This window comes from Lepisosteus platostomus, chromosome 16, assembly GCF_059453375.1.
Source record: "Lepisosteus platostomus isolate fLepPlt1 chromosome 16, fLepPlt1.hap1, whole genome shotgun sequence".
Classification (NCBI taxonomy): domain Eukaryota; kingdom Metazoa; phylum Chordata; class Actinopteri; order Semionotiformes; family Lepisosteidae; genus Lepisosteus; species Lepisosteus platostomus.
The window spans coordinates 12,862,818-12,882,832 of NC_142626.1; the positions used below are offsets into that span (position 1 = coordinate 12,862,818).

The 20,015-nt window shown below is 41.7% G+C and overlaps 1 protein-coding gene across 1 annotated transcript in view; it reads right to left on the reverse strand.

Moving 5' to 3' along the window:
• Positions 1–20,015, reverse strand: part of LOC148646899 (protein NLRC3-like) — a 1,251,308-nt gene that overhangs the window by 294,597 nt on the left and 936,696 nt on the right. The window lies entirely within an intron of this gene.

A 20,015-nucleotide genomic window follows, 5' to 3' on the forward strand; every position in this document is an offset into this window, starting at 1 on the left:
GATGTGGTGATTAACATTCTACAGGATATCTCTCTGAAACTGTGTGAAATCTTGGGCATGGAAAAACGAAAAAGTGAAAGCCATTTCTTTTCAAGAGGATCAGGAAACTATTGTATCATTAATATGAACAGGCTTGTCATAAAATCATAAATTTAATGACTTACTCAATTAAAAAATAAATAAAACAAGGTACTGTTGTTGTGTAATACTAGTGAGTGGCTTTATAGTTGCAATGGGAAAAAAGTTTAACTCTTATACAGTACAGAGCTCTAATCCTAATCTTTACCATCGTTGTTCCTATGAAAACTGAAGTGTATAAATACTGTATTTTTTGGTTACAAGCTCACTGTGGATGAAAGTTATATTGTACTCTGCTCTCCCTGGAAACAAACTAACCAGAATACAACCTGAGGTTAAATCTTTCACTGTAAACCCAAATGCCACTAAATGAAGGGAACCTGCTGAATCTCTCCATTTTAAAAATGCACTCACCAGCCAGGAGAGGCCATTTATTAACCAAAGGATTCTTTACACAGGAAAACAGACTTCCCTAGAAAACAGAGAATAGCAAGCTCTGTTCAGTACTGTACTTACAGTAGCTCCAGTCTGGTCTTTTTGGGTGATCTGGAACAAGAAGCTCTCGAGATTTAGGATTTGTTAGTGTCAATAAATTGTCGTCCTCATAAAAAAAATATTTTATATTTGCCATTAGGACTGACTCCCTGGATGTCATTAAGATTAAAAAGAAGAGGGGGAAAGAGAACACCCTTGTCTTGTAATCTATGTACAGTATAATAAAGGATTTTTATATAAATAATCTAGTAGAAAGAGAAGCACTAGATGCAGATGCACCCATTCAAAATGCACGGTAAAACCCCATACTGCGTGAAATTATCTGCAGTTTAGCGCGTTATACCACAGTATGTGATTGGCTGGCCAAAATGACCGACAGGCAGTGTACGTGTGTAATTGGTTGCTTCATTTAATCTCTTTACTGTGCATGTTTAAATCTACTTAATATTGAATATTAATATGGGATTTTACAACAAAAGGGAAATTTAAGTAGCTGAGCCTAAAAAGAAGAGGAGCATAACATGTCTGAAGGTCATAAACAATATTAATTTAGGAACATAAATATATTATGTAAACTGTATATGGTTGGTATTGGTAGTTTAAATAAAAAATACACACCAGTAATCCACTTTTTTCCTAAACATTTTAAGCATCAAAGTATTTCATTCGGTTACATATTGTGTTTATTTTGGAAACGTTTTTACTCCTTCTGACTATAATAAGTTTATATACTTCATAAAACGTTAGGATGTTTTAACCTTTCTACGAATATTTGTGCTCGTTATAACAGTAAAAACACACATACTTTTTAGAATTTGATTAATATGGAATTTAATATGGAATCGTGTAAATTAATAACAATATAATTATATTAATATAGCTCAATTTATCATGGTAGTACACTTTCTTTGTAAACATCTGCATCATGCTCAAGGTGTTAAGCAGTGTGTAGGTCCGGGGCTTAGCCATGTGCCTTACATGTGAGAGGTCTGGGGTTCAAACCCAGCTGTCGGGATGAATTTTCTTTGGAAAAACTAAAATAGCAAATATTATGGACACTATACTGAATTTGTTGATATTTCTTAATATCACAATATGTACAAAGCTAAATGATTTATTAACTACAATGAATAATTTCAAACTGCTACTGTACTGCCACTACAGTATAGCTTGAGGGAAATCATTTATTTGTCCTGCATCAATCTTTAACTCATTCAGAGCGCCCTACATTACAAACTCCAAGTGTTTCATTCTGTCTATTGCTACAATATCGACAGCAATGTAGTTAATAGAAACATGTCCAAATGTTTCCAAAATAACCACAAGTGAATGAGTTGAGGGTTTTGATAAAAACAGAGAAATCACAACAATGACCACGTGCTGTTTCATGCTAATCAAGCTTACCCAACTGAAAGAAGGACACTTAATTCAACTCAAAAATACTTTATTTATTCATGGACAAAAAGAAACACCACACTCTCTTGTTTAAATGGATTGTTTTGTTGCTGCACAGACTGTTAAACCAGAGGAAAAGAGCACTTCTTTCTTCTCAGCATTCCGTTGATCCGATCACGTATTCATTTCCAATCATATAAGGTAAGTTTTGAGAATCTCCGATTCACCATGCCTATAATGGTTTCCTAGAGATTGCAAGGCAAGGCCCTACCTGCTTCATTTGTGCATAACAGCCATCTAATATCCCTCCTTCTATTTCCCTTTATCATCATCCAGTAAACTCCTTAGTCTTCACCGCTGAACAGACTCCAGAAATAATTAATTCGCCGTGCCCCTTTTCCGACCATGGGCCCGGCATAACAGTAATTACGAGAAAAGTATTTCGTAATTATGAGATAATTTGTAATCTTGTAATAATGAGATACTGTTCTCGTACTTACGTAATAGCAATGCTTACGTCAGTGTATGTACAACCTGTTATGTTGTTCACTAAACACATTTAGAAGCTACAGTGAGCTTGGCTGGTTTCATGATGGTCTCAATATCCAACGCTGCAGAATTTGTATGGATCTACTTTTGACTGGGGTTTAGTCAAAATGAAATCTTGCAATTTTTAGCAAATATGAACAGAATCATGATAAGCATTAGGATCAGTTGTGTGGGATTTAGAGATAAAAGCAATGATGGTTCCGTTATGAACAGTTATAAGTGCAATCAGTTCCACTGCTTTAAACTGTAAATCCACACATACTGGTACTGGTACTACTCACCAGGTACTGACCAGGCTCAACCCTGCTGAGCTTCAGTGGGTAGCCAGTTGAGAGCTGCAGGGTGATTTAACTGCAAGCAAAAATGACTTATGAAAATAAAGTAGAAGAGAAATTTAAGCAAGGCAGGACATTAAAACACAATATCAGTGAGGGCCAAACAAATTCATCCACGTGGATGGAATTATTGGATATACCCGTGCCATGATTGGGTGACGCTGCCTGAACTGAGGTCTCCATATATGATGTCATAGGCTGTTCTCCTGAGCTGGGTACATCGGGAAGCACTGCTTTGTGTGCTGGAGAAACATAGGACTCAACAGGAGATACTGTGTACGGTATCCTGTAGGCTGCTTCAGAAGAAAGCACACTTTACCTGAATTCTCTTCCAATGCAAAAATACATCAGATGAGACCAGAACTTAATTCACACTGTATGAAGGGCGGAGTACAGTGTATGTTTAAAGTAATTAAGCTGTTTTATTTTCATCTATACAATGTTTAATACAAAATCATTGCACTAAATAATTATAAAGATAATCAATTGCACAGTGTACTATACCTGTGTAGCTATAGCTACATGACAAGATAATGTTGACTGACATAAATAAAATTGAAGTTTATGATTCATAGGATACAGATTGCATTGGTTGAATAGGAAAAATTAGAATCCTTTTAAAAAATGCCATGTATTAAATGTCATTAATATCTATATTTCTGGCACCTTGAAGTTTAGGATCAGTAAGATTTTATTCTCTCCTTAAGAATCTACACTAGAGTTGCATTTTCTGTTTACCTTATAACTGTATGTGTTTATTCATAGTTTAGATCAGTATCTACCACCTCTAAAATAATTTGAAAGTTAACATTTCAATGAGTCCCACCCGTTGCAATTTGGGCGGGAGTTTCACTCGTGAGTTTTCTTCCCACTGACTGTCATTTCAGTGCATCACAGGAGGTCAGGTAGGCTTCTGCTCTCTGCTGTTTAATTCCTTGACGGGTCATGGCTTCGCCTGTCTGGTTATGGATGTTTTGAGTTCCACTGTTTCCTACTTGCACACCTACTGATCCTGCACTAGATCTCCTGTCTGCTGGTCTCGTGGGCCATGGTCCGTGGTCACTCCCTGACTGCCTGTGTTCTGTTTCCCTGTCTGTGTGGGTGGAAGGGAGAACCTGGGAGCAGGGTGTGACCTGGACAGGGCAGGAGGACCATCTCCGCCCTCTGCCCCTCATCTGACTGTTCCAGAAAACAAATGTTGGAATGAACCCACCAGTGGGGACCCACTCTGTGTCTGAACTTTGCTGCGGCCTCTGAGTTGAAGACTGTTGCCTCACAAGAGACGTGACCTCTTGCTTCCTGAAAGTCTCCGCGCTCCTGTTTGTCAATATCCCCCTGTGAGCTGCATTGGAGTGGCTTTCTGGGGACGAAGACACGTGCTCCCCAGCTCCCCTGCTCCCTAGCCCAGGCTGTGAGGTCAGAGGACCTCTCCAGACCCAGTGTGGAAGCCTGTTGTCAGTATGATGAACTCAGGTGTCAACGTACAGTAGCTGCTCTGCTCATTTGTTTCTGCAACACTTTCTCCTCCTTGTCAGTTTTGTTTCTCCCTCTTTTCCTTTATCCCTCTGTCTTAGCAGGGTAATTGAACTGCGTCTCCATGGTGCAGGAATTATTTGGTGTTCTCTGTGATGGGGGAGGTGTAGCCCCTACTTCCACCAAGTTTCTCTTTTTTTTCTGCTCCTGATCATTCCCCTGCAGTGCTGGCTGGGCTCTGGGGAAGCAGGAGCAGCTCAACTTGAGTACGTTTGACCTGCCATCTTGTTCCACATGGTCAGGTGTTTTGTCAGGTGGGAGAGCTGCTGTCATTTCTGCCACTAAATCTCTCTTTTCCTTCGTGCTTTGAGTGCTCCTTCTCCTCTGTTATGTCTGGGGCTCAGAGGAAAGTGAAGGACTCTGTCTGCCTCTGTCTGGGGTACTTGACCTCACCTTGGAGGTCTGTGGGGATACTGAGTCATCACTGATATTTCTCCCTTCTGCCTTTGTTGCCGTCTCTTTCTTTTTCCCTTTGTCCTGCTGCGGAACAGCAGTGGCTTCACAGGTACTTGGAATCCTTCTTCCTGTGTCTGGTCTGCACACTGCTGAATTTATGTTTGCTCTACATTTGTCTTCCCATCCCATCCTTTGTCATACTGTATCTTCTTCTCTGAGTGTGTTTGCTGTAGCACATATTTGTCCTGCATCTTTTGCTTATTTCTCCTGGCTACTGTCAATACATTCAGACTCATTTCTAACTTCCTGCTACTCCGTTCCTGTCGTCTGTCTCTCCATATCATTCTCCTGTTGGTGAAGGAGCAGTGTGGCAGGAACAGGGCTCTATGAAGCTCCAGTAGAGCAGGGTGGTCTCTGTTTCTGTGATTCGGGCAACAGCAGGGGTTCAGTGCTGTGTGGTGTCACTTCCTCGCTATCTTCTGACACTCTGCTCTTACCTTTGTCATTATTTAAAAAAACATCAGCATTTCTTTCTGCTGGCTTATTCCTTATTTTTTCTTTCTCATCCTCTCCACTGGTACCATTTTCACCATGTTGTTTATTTTCTTCCTTTTGTGTTTCAGTGTTAAGCATGGGACCCACCTCTTTTTCCTTTGTCTTCAGTTCATCTTTCATGTTTCCCTCTTCTGTCTCGGGCTCAAGTCTCTTTTGTGCTTCTATAGCTTTTAGTCCCAGGGCTGTGCAGAGGCACGCAGGGGTCTCCCTCAGTGTGGCCTCCTGTCCTCTCAGTTCAGCTGGGGCCTCTGTGTTGGCTGCAGAGCTGTGTGTGTCTACAGGGGGCTGGAACTGCAGCTGCGCAGCAGGGGCTTCAGAGGGGCTGGGTGTGCTTCTCTCTGTGTCTGCTCCACAGGAAGCTTCTTCTCCCAGGAAAATGGCACCAATGTATTTTTCCTCTTTTTGTGCCCTGCTCTACATCTCCTGTATCTCCTCACCTTTGTCAATTGTGTTGCAAACGACATTTTGTCTGCTGGCTCTTTCTTTGTTTTTTCAATCTCATCCTCACCCCTGGCACCATTTTCACCATGTTGCTTATTTTCGTCCTTTGGTGTTTCATTGTTATCTGTAGGTTCTCCCTCTTTCTCCTTGTTTCCCATGTCCTTATTTTCTTTAGGAGTCCTTTCCTCATCCCTGTCCTCCAACTCCTTCATTCTTTCTTCTCCTTTGAAGTTATTGTCATTGTTGGCCAAGACTGCTTGTTAGTGTTTTTGCTGATTATCGATTATCTTCTGTTGGAGTTTTCTCCTCTCCGTCTCTGTGCTGTGTGAGCTCAGTGGGGATGGAGTTGCTCTCAAGTCCAGATTCCTAAGTGGCCCAGGCCTGTTCTGTAGTTCTGTCCGAGACACTGTAGCGTCTGTGTTCTCTCTTGCTGGCACTGAAAGCTTTGCTTCTATTGTCTCTGAGTTTTGGTTGATAGAAGTTCTTGCTCCTTCCTCTTCTGTTATCAACTCAGCATTCATCAGCTTTCTCTTCTGTGTTTCTCTGGCAGTCCCATAGTGTACAATGACAGGACACACACTGGAAACAGCTCAGTATATTTCCCATTGCAACTCTGGCTTCAGACTGAGAAGCAAATCTGCTTGTCTGGTGACTTCAAAATTCCATGAGTGACATCATAGCAACATCATAATCTGGTCTTCTGTGATGTCATATGCTCAGCAACCTTGATCATGCACTTAATGGAGAGATTGTTTTACATTTTATAACTTTGCCTATTGCCCTGTTTGGCATTTTCCCCCCATTCCTTCATGTAAATAAATTTCTAAACCTTTGAAAACATGCATGTTTCTGTTTTGGTAGAATTGCAATATGTGCAAATATCCATTATCGCGCAAATCTACATATTAAGCAGGAAATCTTACAGCTACAGTAGTAGTGTGTTATGATTAATATAATAGAAATTCACAGAACGCAACAGGTAATTTATATAGTACACCATTGGTTTAGCCTGCCTCAGTGCAGAACTGAAGAACTGCTGGTGGGAAGGAGATAAGTTCTAAAATATTTTCAATGTTTAAGGGAGCAAAATACTGTTTCATGTCCCTGAGCTGTTACTAACATGTTTCATTTATTAACACCATCTTTCTGGTAGTGCTTATTATCAAACAGTTTAATAGCACACAAACTCCTGAACCGTCACTGCGCTGGTTCACACATTGTCACATCCAGCAGGGCGCAATTTGCATCCTCCTGTTGCCCCTGGCAACGACAGCATCCGCCCCAGGCCCCACACCCGTCACTACAACTCGATCAGGATGCCCTTCAATTAAACCAAACCTTTTTCATCATCTTGTTAATTAGATGCCCTGTTTAGTTTCTTTGAATTGCACTATCGTTGCTCTGTCATTAGAGCTCCAATCTCTATGCGAGCGGTCGCAGCTCTCTAAACAAAAGCTTGTTTTTCCTGCTTCCCTGTACTACGAGACGCCGGTTCTCATTTTCCCTTTTCCCCTTTCTGTCTTGTTCGTTTTTGTCTCTCTTCCTTATGTATTCTTTTCATTTTGTAAACTATTCATCCTGCGTTGGCTCGTCAGCCACCTTTCTTTATTTTTCTTCTGCACTTTTACGTTTCACACAAAACTTGTTTTCGCTGCTGATGGTCTTCAGAGCCTGATGGCTTGTGAATATATCCTGAGGGCTTGAATACCAGCAGCTGTGCTGTGGAAACCAGACATGAGCAGAGTCCTCACTAGCTGGGCAGTGACAGCACCGGGCTCCTGGCTGGCTTGCCTGGACACTCTCCACAGGCTCAGGGCAAGCATGGCCTTATCCTTCAACGGCATCCTGTGCAGAAAGGAATGCACATCCAGCGTTTATTCTCTCTCCATTAGAAGAAGTTTAAAAGGTTGGCTAACAGTTCTAATTACCCTGCCCCTTTTGTGTGAAAATAGAAGCAATAAACCATTGCTGGCATCTGGTACAGTAAAAAAAAATCCAAACAAGAGCCCAGAGTCTAATTATAATTAAACAGTTCTGCTCTGTACTGTACTTCTTCTTACCCTTTGTAACATGGCTTTTTGATATTCAGTGTGCATTTTAGTGAGGTCTTTCGTTTAAGATTTAATAAGCATTTTCATGAACATATTGCATGGTGCTCATGCAAGGCAATTCTGTTTTTGAAGTGCTAAGTATTTTTACACTAAAAATTGCTGTCAGTTAACATGTTTTGAACTACAGTCCACACTAATTAAGAAGATTAAATACAGTAAACCTGAAAGAAACACATTATGTTCACAAGCTACGGTATAATAATAAACTATTTTTTTATATATACAACTGAGCAATTTGCTTCTGTAAAATATACCTCCTTTTTAATTAGTTCAATATATAATATGCTATAATACAGTTTAAAATTAATACAAGTCAACAGTATAAACAACTTACATTATATAACTGGAAAAAAGATTGTCCCTCAGCATTGACTGGGACTTGAAATGGCTTGCTAATTACATGGATCTGACAAACACAAAACAGAATGAAATTATTACATTATCATGCATATTATACATTATTATAATACTTTGAGTGTACCTCTATTTTGTGATCACTTATCCCACTCTTTTTTTCTGTGCTTCGGAAGCATTACATTCAATATTATGATTTGCCATTTTTTAGGATACGTCACAGCAACAAAACAAAAAGATGTTGTGTTGCACAATGAGGGGGCCCCCTGGTAGCCTCAGGGCCTGGGCAGTGTCCTAGTTCCCTGCTCACTGGACCTATCACATGATTTCTAGTGGCATTCTAGTCATACAGGGCACTGTCCAGGCAGTTAAGCCAGGTGTCTCCAATTCTCACTCCTAGGAGAGGGCCTGGACAAAGTCTTGGCTTGAGCCACCACAGACTACAAAGAATGTTTATAGCATCAAGACCAGGAAATAACTCTTTACACACAGAAATGTAGGTGCATGGAACAAGCTGTCACAGCTGTGGTGTTTAAGACAGGTCTATTCAAGAAGAGGCTGAATGTGCAATTATGATAATCAAAAATCTCCAACTAGTTCACTTTTAAGACAGCTCATTGGCCCAGCCAAGCATTTTACTGGAGAAATCTGGGTGATGTGCATTCTAGACTAGTGGTCTAGTTGGGATTTGAACCCACAACTTGTTGGGCCCACTAGCCTTCTCGTTTGTAATCTTTCTTGTGTCTCTGAGCAGCTTTTACGTTCTTTGGTCATTTTATCTAAGCAGTCAAGACAAGCGTGAACCCCATTTTGAAACACAAGGTCTCAGATCATCAAAAATCACCGAGTCATTCGCTTTTAAGAAAGGGCATCGATCCAGCTAAGTATTTTACTGCAGCAATCTAGGTGAGGGGCATTCAAAAAGGGCACAACAGCAGCAGTGGTGGTCTGGCTGGCATTTAGGAGGTAACTGAAACCAATGTAGTGTGCTCTCACGAGGCACCAGTTCTGTAGGGGTTTGGGCATTTACTGGGACAATTATTAATTGTAGAAGTAAATCACGAAATTGATTCTTTTAATGGCCTTAGAATCCAACCATGTGATATAACTCAAGCAACGCACACACACAGGTACTGATACACAAGAATACATTTATTAATACATAAAATATGCATGTAAACCTAACAGATCTTATCGTGAGGGTTATCAGAATACAAAAGGTATATATATTCAGTCAGTTACGAAGAGTTACATATATCAAGAGGACATACGTTCGGTATATCATTCATTTAGACCGTTTCGTAAATGGACTTGGTTATAACTTCTACATTAGATACTCAAAACAAGTACATAACTCTTAGGAATTAAATTAATATCAACTGGTTGGGATAACAATTGAATTCTCGAACTGTAATGCAGTGAAGTTGAATACTCATCCAATCTCTGGGGATTCAGATCTCCTGCAGGCACAAAGAAGCAGTTGCAGGCTTGTTGCTGTCCAATCCGCGCTCTCTGGCTCCGTGCCAGGCTGTGCTGTGCTGCTTGCGACTGTGCGCTGCTGATGCTCTCTGAAGACCGGCTAGTTAGTTTTGGCTGGAACTAGCAAGAGTTTGTGCACAGGAGAAAAGATGACTGTGGGTCCCAGCAGGTCAGGAAGAAAACCGGTTCGTTCCTGATGAAGCGCTAGTTCTGAATAGTGATTCAGCTGTCCACAGTTCCGACCTGTTCACAAGGCTTGCTGCTGATGCTAACCTCGGGTGGATCCTTTGGTTACTCGTGGCAACCTCCGCTCTCAACTCTTAGAACAAAGCAAAGTTCTGGCACTCGGACACACTGGCCGTTACGTGGTTGTCCGAGCTGAGTCTCAGGATGGTGAGGAGGTGCGCTGCGAGAATGTCCTGCGAGAATGTCCTGCCCTTGGGAGCCTTTCTGCTCCTGGGCCATCCTGCCCTGGAATTGTCTTGCACCCCTGGAATTCTCCTTAGAATAGAATTCTCCTTAGAATAGTCTTTAGAATTTCTCTCCAGGCTCTCCAGGCTCTCTGTGTTGCCTGTTTTTACATGGAGGAACTTCAGCTCGTTCATTGGCTGAAAGTTTCATGGGCATCAGAGACCCACTTGGGTTACTCGGCCCTACCAGTTCCTGATTGGTTGATGATGAGTAACCATGCCCTCTGACCTTGGGGTTGTAAACCACTTGGATGAGGCTCTCCCTTGGAATCTTGCAGACTTTTAGGCACCAATGGATGACCATTGATCATGATAGCCAGGCTTAGCTAAGTGCATCCCCATTTGGGAGCTGTCCCTTATCAGAAGTAAACACCTTAAATCAGCCTGCATGAATAGTTTCTCTGTGGCTGCACCACAGAGATGAAGAGAGAGATGGGGCCTCATTTGGGAAAGCACAGCAACACTTAATTCTGTCTTATTAACAAGCATTGCCGCTACACAAGGAGGCGGTGCTGAGGGGCAATGTTGACCGACGGGATCACCTTCACATTGGTCGGCAACTTCAGGTCTCACCGCTGGAGTAGCCAAAAGTCGATTTGGTTGCTCGCCCGCCAGATGTGATCAAGTGCACCGGTTTCTTCTTAAAAAAGGTGCTGGCCACAGTGAGGTCGTGTGTGTCCATGCAATCCAGGATGCGGCTGCCATCATCATTGCGAGCACCGAAGCCTTGGCCTCCATGGCACTGTGTGTAGCCGTCCCTATGCCCGTTGAGGTCACTAGCAGCCATATCACTCTTCAACTCACAACTGGCAACCCACTGAAGCTAAGTAGGTGTGAGCCTGGTCAGTACCTAGATGGGAGACCTCATGGGAAAAACTAAGGTTGCTGCTGGAAGAGGTGTTAGTGGGGCCAGCACGGGGTGCTCACCATGCAGTCTATGTGGGTCCTAATGCCTCAGTAAAGTGATGGGGACACTATACTGTAAACAGGTGCCGTCCTTCGGATGAGACATAAAACCGAGGTCCTGGTTCTCTGTGGTCATTAAAAATCCCAGGGCGTTTCTCGAAAAGAGTAGGGGTGTAACCCTGGTGTCCTGGCCAAATTTCCCAATGGCCCTTACCAATCATGGCCTCCTAATAATCCCCCTCTATGAATTGGCTTCATTACTCTGCCTCCCCACTAATAGCTGATGTGTGGTGAGCGTTCTGGCCCACTATGGCTGCCGTCGCATCATCCAGGTGGTCGTGGTGGAGGGGAGTCCCCATTACCTGTAAAGTGGAGTGTCCAGAAAAGCGCTATATAAGTGTAAGCAATTATTATAATTATTATTATTACCTCCAATCACAAGAAATTCCTTCTTTCAAAGAGCTTAAAACCTTCTTGTTTAGAAGGGCCTTTGCTTACCTGGCTCTGTTTATACCCCTTTGCTCAAACTTGTTGCCTTTTGGGTTTGTTTATATATACATCTTAAACATAGTTGAACGTAACACAAGGACTGTGTTTAACTTAACTTTGTACTTGAAGGATTATTTAGTAGTTTGTTCGTAGGTCAGCCATCTTCGAACTCACACTAGCTTACTCTAGGGAGTGTCTCACAATTACTAGACTAATTAGAACACAAGGGAGTGTGTTAAAACTACCTATCCTGACACAACTGATTTCAGTAACCCCATCTACTGTCCCCTCTGCTGTGTATTTTCATTGTGTATATCTTGTGTATTTTTAATTGTTGTCATTTTGTAAAGTGCTTTAAGAAGCCACCTTTAAAATAGCTATGTTAAATTAAATATTTTATTAAGATGAAATTAGATGAAAAGTGAAGTTATTACTAATGGTAACTGGGAGATAAGATGGGAAATATAAATAGAAGGGATTTAATAAAAATATTAGGCATCAAGGTTGATGGGTTGGGGTCAGGTAGTGTAAACTGGGTAGATGTACAGTATGTGCACAAAAGTAATGGCGCATACTCACAGGGTTCCATGACCATGACAAAACTACCAAACATACTGCCACAAGAACCCCTTCTGTGCACCATATGAAACTATTCACCTATCCTTATCCTGTTTGAAAGACTCCACTTTACCCACGGGCTAAAACAAATAGGCAAAAGCCTTTCCCTTGATCCTAAAGCATTACAGTATCTACCCTCCTCTCTCCCTGAACAGTAGGAGCTTAGACACAGCCTGTAGCTTATGTACACCTGACTACTAATATAACCTATTAAATAAATAAGCTAGGATGTGGAATTGCTCACTGGACCAATCACATGAGCTCCAGTGGCATTCTAGTCACACAGGACACTGACCAGGCAGTTAGGCCAGGTGTGTCCAATTCTCACTCCCAGGAGAAGCCCTGGACAAGGCCTTGGCTTTAGCCACCACAGAGAAAGAGTGTTTATGGCATCAAGAGCAGACGGTGCCTCTTTACACACAGAAGTGTGGGTGTGTGGAACAAGCTGTCATCTACAATGTTGAAGGTGATTCTAGTCAAGAAGAGGACGGATGAGCATCTCAGATCATTAAAAAGTCACCACTTAATTTGGCTGTCCCGTTTAAGACACCCCATTGGTCAAAACAAGCATTTTATGAGAGCAATATGGGTGAAGTGCATTCTAAAAGGGCAAAACAGTAATGGTCTAATGCTGAACTGCTCATCTTGCTCTGTCATAACACACAGCACGAAGTCTGTGTTATAGGTGCTGCTGAACCCAGGAAGACAATTTGCATAGAAGAGACACTTTGCATTGGCAGCACATGCTTCAGTGCTATGGGAGTGTTTATAGCCCTGTGAGTTTAACACTTCATGACTGAGAGCTGCCCTTCATGGCAACAGAACCCACAGCAACAATGACCTTCATCACCATCTTCATCTGGACACTCTTCATCTCTGTTCAGGGTATAATTTAATACTTGTCTAGGTGTTAACTGAAACATAGTTTTTTAATGTTTTTTGAAGTATATAGCTTTTAGCATATAATGTAAACAAACTTTACAGAAAAGTGTAAAATAGCTAAAAGAAATTAAATCACTTGTCATTAAATTCCTGCATTTACTGTGTTTTGTCTCATTTTCAGAATCCAGTGGACAGGTTACTGTGACTCAGACTCCAGTAGTGAAATCTGTTCTCTCTGGACAGACAGTCTCTGTGAGCTGTAAGACCAGTCCTGCAGTGTATAGTAACAACTACCTCCACTGGTACCAACAGAAAGCTCTTGATCTATGATGCAAGTAATCGTTATACTGGGATCCCAGAGCGTTTCAGTGGGAGTGGATCTGGGTCTGACTTCACTCTGACCATCACAGGAGTCCAGGCTGAAGATGCAGGGGATTATTACTGTCAGAGTTTCCACTATCCAAGCAGTACCTATGTGTTCACACAGTGTTACACAGCCGTACAAAAACCTCCCTCAGCAGGACTGCACAGCGGCTGCACTGCTGCAGTTGGGACCTACTGCAGGTGCACTTACAAGTTTATTTTACTCCAATAAGAGATCATTTAACACTGTCACAGTATTCAAAGAACAATGATTATATTATTCCTCATTTCAATCATTTTGAGCGTGAGGCTGGCGAGAGAGAGAGATATTGATCACATCTGCCATTGTCACGATATTAGTTCCCCCTCCTTAAGGGTGCTCCAGCCCTTTCACTCAAGACTGTATTCTATGCACCTGCTCCCTATTCCCAGCCCACCTTAAAAGCCAGGCGCTGACGCTCATCCGGGCTCTGCATCTGATTTCCATATCGTGCGAGTCCGGGACCTGGAAGCGCCTGGTCCCGTTAAGGTTTTAACCCCTGTTCCTGTTCCTTGTCTGCCAGTTCCGACCCGGTCTTCGTGGTTTTTAATTCTTTGTTCTGATGGATCTCCTGGTTTTGGACTTACCCTTGTGTTTTGGATATTCCCTAAGGACTTCTCTTTTGGATTGTTCGCCTCGGCCACACCTCCCCCGTGCACCAGCACACCTTGGACACGCATGACGTTTCCCTAGTGTTTCCCCACTCTGTCGGATTGTGTTGTCCGCATAGGGTCCGGAAAGAACTGTTCGTTACAGCCATCTCACCAAACAGAGAACAAATCTTTCAGGTTCTTAGGAATTTTCTGTGCTTTAAACAACAGAGATACAAAACTGATAGATACAAGAACAGAAAGAAAAATCAGAAGGAACAGATATTTACAGACTACAATATGATGGTACATGTTTTATTTATAATAATAATAATTAATAATAATAATAATAAGCTTTATTTTATATATTGCCTTTAAAGGTGGCTTCTCAAAGCGCTTTACAGGATGACAACAACAATATTAAGAAGAATACACAAGATAAAACACAATTACAATATATAGAGGAGACCGTGGATAGTTGTACTAAGAAAAGCAGAGGGGTGAAGAATGGAACCAGTTAAGTAAAGGCTTTTCTGAAGAAGAAGGTTTTGAGTCTGGATTTGAAGGAGTTTAGAGAAGGTGACTCTCTGATATCCTTGGGGAGAGAGTTCCAGAGCTTGGGGGCATAACAGGAGAAGGCCCTGTCACCAATACAATGTAGATGGGCTTGGGGGACAGTAAGGAGAGCAGAATTAGAAGAGCGAAGGTTGAGAGGTGGGGAGTAGGGCGACTGAGGTGCCAAGCCATGCAGAGCCTTACAGGTGAGCATGAGGATTTGAAAGTCTACACGGAATTTGACCGTAAGCCAGTGCAAGGACTCCAGGATAGGAGTGATGTAAACACTTGCATTAGACCTGGTCAGGATTCTGGCTGATGAGTTTTGGATATAATACAGAGTAGATTTAGATACCCCAGCGAGTAGAGCATTACAGTAGTCAATTCGAGAGAACACAAATGTGTTGATCACTAACTGTGGCTGAAAAGCTGATAGCATGGGGCGTAGTCTAGCGATATTTCTGAGGTGAAAAAAATATGTTTTGACAGTATGTTGCACATGTGGGTCAAATGTTAAGCCAGAATCAAATATAACCCCAAGGTTTTTCAATTTTGATTGAGCTCAAATACAGAACCATCTACAGATAGAGTTACAGGACTGGCTTTATGAAGTTGATGGGGGGTGCCAATAAGCATGACTTCAGTCTCGTCGCAGTTAAGATGAAGGAAGTTTTGAGTCATCCAAATTTTTATGTCAGAGATGCAATTAGATAGAATAGAGACAGCCACATCAGTATCAGGTTTGGTATGGATGTACTGTATATTTGAGTATCGTCAGCGTAAAAATGAAAGCTGAAGCCATGTGATCTGAAAAGCTGACCAAGTGGAAACATGTAAATGCTGAACAGCAAGGGGCCTAGTATTGAGCCCTGAGGAACACTAGACTTAACAAGATCAATTTCAGACCTGTACCCATTAAGAGAGACAAAGTGACAGCGATCAGTGAGGTAAGATTTGAACCATTTGAGAGCAGTGTCAGAAACTCCAAACACAGTCTCAAGATGAGAAAGTAAGATGTTATGGTCAACAGTGTCAAAAGCAGCACTGCGATCAAGAAGGATGAGTATAGAAAGAGAACCAGTATCAGCAGCTATTAGAAGATCTTTAGTGACTTTGACCAGGGCAATTTCTGTGCCGTGTATTTGGAATGGGTTTAAGGTAGGATACACTCTGGATGGAAATCCAGTTCATTGCAGGGCAGATAAACTCAAACTGTTACGGATTCGGCCAGTGAAACCGAAACCAAGTAGTGAACCCACTTGCGGGAGCCGACAGAGACGAGTCGTGATCCAAAGCCAGACCGTAATCCAAAACCATAGATGAAGGAGAGAGCCAAGAGTCCAGGGGAAGCCAGAGAACCAAACTAGGAGAAAGCAACCGAAGCCGAGCCGTAATCCAAAAGACGAAGTAAAAGGGGAAAAACCGAAGTCAGAACCAGAACAGTACGAGGCGGTAGAAGGCGTAGCGCAACTAAGTAGCTCGAAAGGGAAACCAATACTGAGCGAGGAGGTAGGGAAAGACTAATGCTTAAATACCAGATGAGACGGAGCTGTGGTGGTGAAAGCGTACAGTGATAGGTGGACTGATGAACTAAGGCTACGCCTTCTTCTGCATCTTTCGTTGCCGAGAGGCAGGGATCGTAACACAAACAGACACACACACTGGGTTCAATTTTCCCAGCAGGCAGTTATTCTACCAGTATCTCTTTGGACTGTGGCAGGACACCAGAGCACTTGGACGAAACCCACTCAAACACAGGGAGAATATACAAACTCCACACAGTTTGCACCCTGGAAATTTAATCCAGGGGCCCAGCACTGACAGGCAGCAATGCCATAACTCAAATAATCATTCCTAAAAACTGTATTTTTACTCACACTGCTCTCAGAATGACACATGAGTGAAGAGCTCTTGTCAGCTTCATAATATGCATTGAACTGTATATCATAGCTCTCTAACACTGAAGTCTCATTCCCACTTTGTCATGTTACACTGTGGTGCTGAATTTTGTCCCCTTCATTAACAAGGGAGCTCAATAACAGACTGTAGCTCTTCAGGAAAATATTTTGAAAAGCCCTAATTTTTACATTTGTTTAAAGTCTCCTTTAAACTCCTCCAGTGTTTACATCTGAATACTTCAAAGATACACTGTAAGATAATTTCTCCTGGTAAACCTGAAGCACTGCTGGTCTTCAGACTGTTTTTATTTCTTATTCTTTCGAAGAAACCAAAGAAATTCACTTGCTGTTTTATCAGTTTAGGAACACAGTTGTGTCTGGGTCTGGCTGTTAGTACCAGTTGTTTCTCCCATCTTAGCGGGGAGTTGGCTACTTCTACCAGTCAGGCCGGTTGCTGTGGAAGTCAGACAGGAAGCTGGCTACATCTGTGGATCATCACATCTTGCTGAGCTTGTTTGTACACAATTTGTTCTCCTGGGTCTGGCCACAAGGTAGACAGGTGGGAGAACTAGGTTTGTCCTGGCTACAGCTTATTTCTGAATATATTCGGACATTCAACGTCGCCAAAAAGAAAGAATCCAACTGTCTTATTTCAAAATAGACAGCAAAGATAACAGTTGGTTCATGAACACAAGATTTCTTCTATTGCAGAAAGAATATCTTGGACAGAATTCTGTCATCACAGCTGGTGATTGGAGAGATGTTGTGAGGTTAGGTTCTGGTACCCACCCTACAGATCTCCCATTGGTAGATCTTCCTCTGGGTGATGAACAGTGCCCTTGGACCTTATGATCATGTCCAGATGGCTCTCAGCGAGACATCCAGCCACCAGTGGCAAACATCCATCATGGAGAGTACTGGGCCATCACTGTCCTGCGAAAGACTCATCTCCCTTACTTTCCCACACACAAAGAGCACCAGGTCATTCTGTGGCTGAGATCACAGCATGAGAGCCATATGGAGCTAAAAAGAGAAACCTCTTCAGCTACATTCTTGTGCCTTTTCTGCTTGGTCAAGGCACACAAAGATGATTAGAAAAGTATTAGAATGTTTCTGATACTTTTCTTTCAATGTAGAAAGAACATAATCATTTGAAAAGCTGACATACAAAAAATTGAATCAATGGGGAATAATTAAACAGGTATTACAATATAAATTTATAAAAAAGACTGTCATCAGACTGTGCTATCAGAAATATTGTACAGGGATTTTTCAATTAAGATGTACTTTTTTATTTAAAAAAATGTATATGACTTCAGATGCATGTCACTGGTATTTATAGAATATCTGGCAAGTGGAAGTGGTTCAGAAACTAGTATTCTGTAGCAAAAACAAAATACAGAAATAAAAAAGTTAATAAAAGTTTGGTAGTAAAGGATATTCCAATAGAATCTGTTAATTAACATAGCATGATAATAATGTGAAAACACATCATTGATATCATAATGAACAAATAGATTGCTATGACTGAAAATGATTAAAAAATATTTATATTAACACAATTAGCACAGCAGAAGCAATGTTTACATAGTGTTCAGGTCTAGAATAATACAGCGTACCTAGATGCCCACTATAAATGTTTGTCAATTGTCATACAATCAGAATGGATGTATGCAGTCTGGCCCACACCTGGAATAGAGGGACAGACAGAACACTAAGAGATAGGAACTAAAGGAAAAAAAGACACAGCATTCAACAACACTTGCCGGTCATCATATAGTGATAGTCCTATGAATCACCACACGATTGGCAGTCATATCCCTAAAATCCTATTAAAACCCACCTGAAATGTGGTCCCCAAGCTTCTGGTCTGCATCTTAAATAACAGGAGGAACATCCTGGAAGATTCCCAACCACAATATTATATCGTTCCAAAGTCCTAAAAAACAGATCACCTTTTCATGATAAGAACTTAGGTAGGTTTTGATGCAAAAAAATTGTATGCATGCCAAAATTGTACTGACACATGTTTGATAGTTCATGATAATGAAAACACATTTATTTGTATGTGAGAATAAATGTGATTAACCTATTTGATACAGAAATAACTTACTAGGTTGGCAACAACTCTTTATAGTCAGGTTCTGGTACCCACCCTACAGATCACCCATTGGTGGATCTTCCTTTGCATGATGAACAGTGCCGTTGGACTTTATGATCATGTCCAGATGACTAGACATCCAAGCACCTTTGGCAAACATCCACCATGGAGAGTACTGGGTCATCACTGTCCTGCGAAAGACAAACTCATCTCCCTCACTTTCCCACACACAAAGAGCACCAGGTCACTCTGTGGCTGAGATCGATATGGAGTTAAAGACAGGGGCCTCTTCGGCTACATTCTTGTGCTCTTTCTTCTTGGTCAAGTTACACAAAGATGATTTGAAAAGTATTAGAATGATTGTGATACTTTTCTTTCAACCTAGAAAGAACATGATCAATTAAAAAGCTCACATACGAAAATTGGAATCAACAGGGGACAAATTGAACAGGCATTACAAAATAAATAAAAAGTAAAAATCATCAGACTGTGCTATCAGAAACATTGTACGGGGATTTTGCAATTAAGATGTATTTAAAAAAAATAATTTCTATGACATCAGATGCGAGTCACTGGTATTTATAGAATATATGGTGAGTGGAAGGGGGTTCAGAAACCTATATATATTTATAAACATATATATATTTTAACTCTGATGTTATTAACTTTAATCATGGTAATCCCTGAGTGATCAGTATTTCTTATCACAGCAGATCATTTCACAAATATATTATATTAAGATTGATAGTTTATTATGCATATTTTGGTGTTGTATCAATAAGTTCTACACCATGTATGTTATGCTGCAGCCACTATTAAGCCCTGCAGTGAAATGACAGGTTGAACCCCAAGCGCAGGACTGCAGGGATCTTTGGGAGATCAGAGAGATGAGATGGAGGTGAGGAAGCCAGCAGGAAGCAGAGAGCGAGAGATGTATGGGCTGACTGGGCTGGGAGCGAGTGAAGGCTGCAGTCTGCAGACTGGGACCTGTCTGTGGAGAAGGTGGGGAGACCAGTGTGAGAGGAGCTGTGTGGAAAGTAGACAGCAGGGTCACTGGGGAGAGTTCACCAGGAATAAACAGACAGAGGAATAGCAGGTTCTGTAGCAAGACCAGCGGAGGACTGGGATCCCCAAGTGCTGGCAAGAGGACCTCCAGGGGAGGGCGAGTCTCTGCTGGATCAGTGCTTTCAGATTGTTTAGAGAAAAAAACGTTGTTTTTAAGAGGCGTATATGCATAGACTAAATGTGGTAGAGCTCTAACATCAGAGTACTGATCTAGCGGTACAGTACATGCACTACATATTATATACGCATAACAACAGACCCAACCCTTGCAGATTGCACCTGTTCTCCCAGCTCAGGCCCCTTCTAACTGTCTGTGA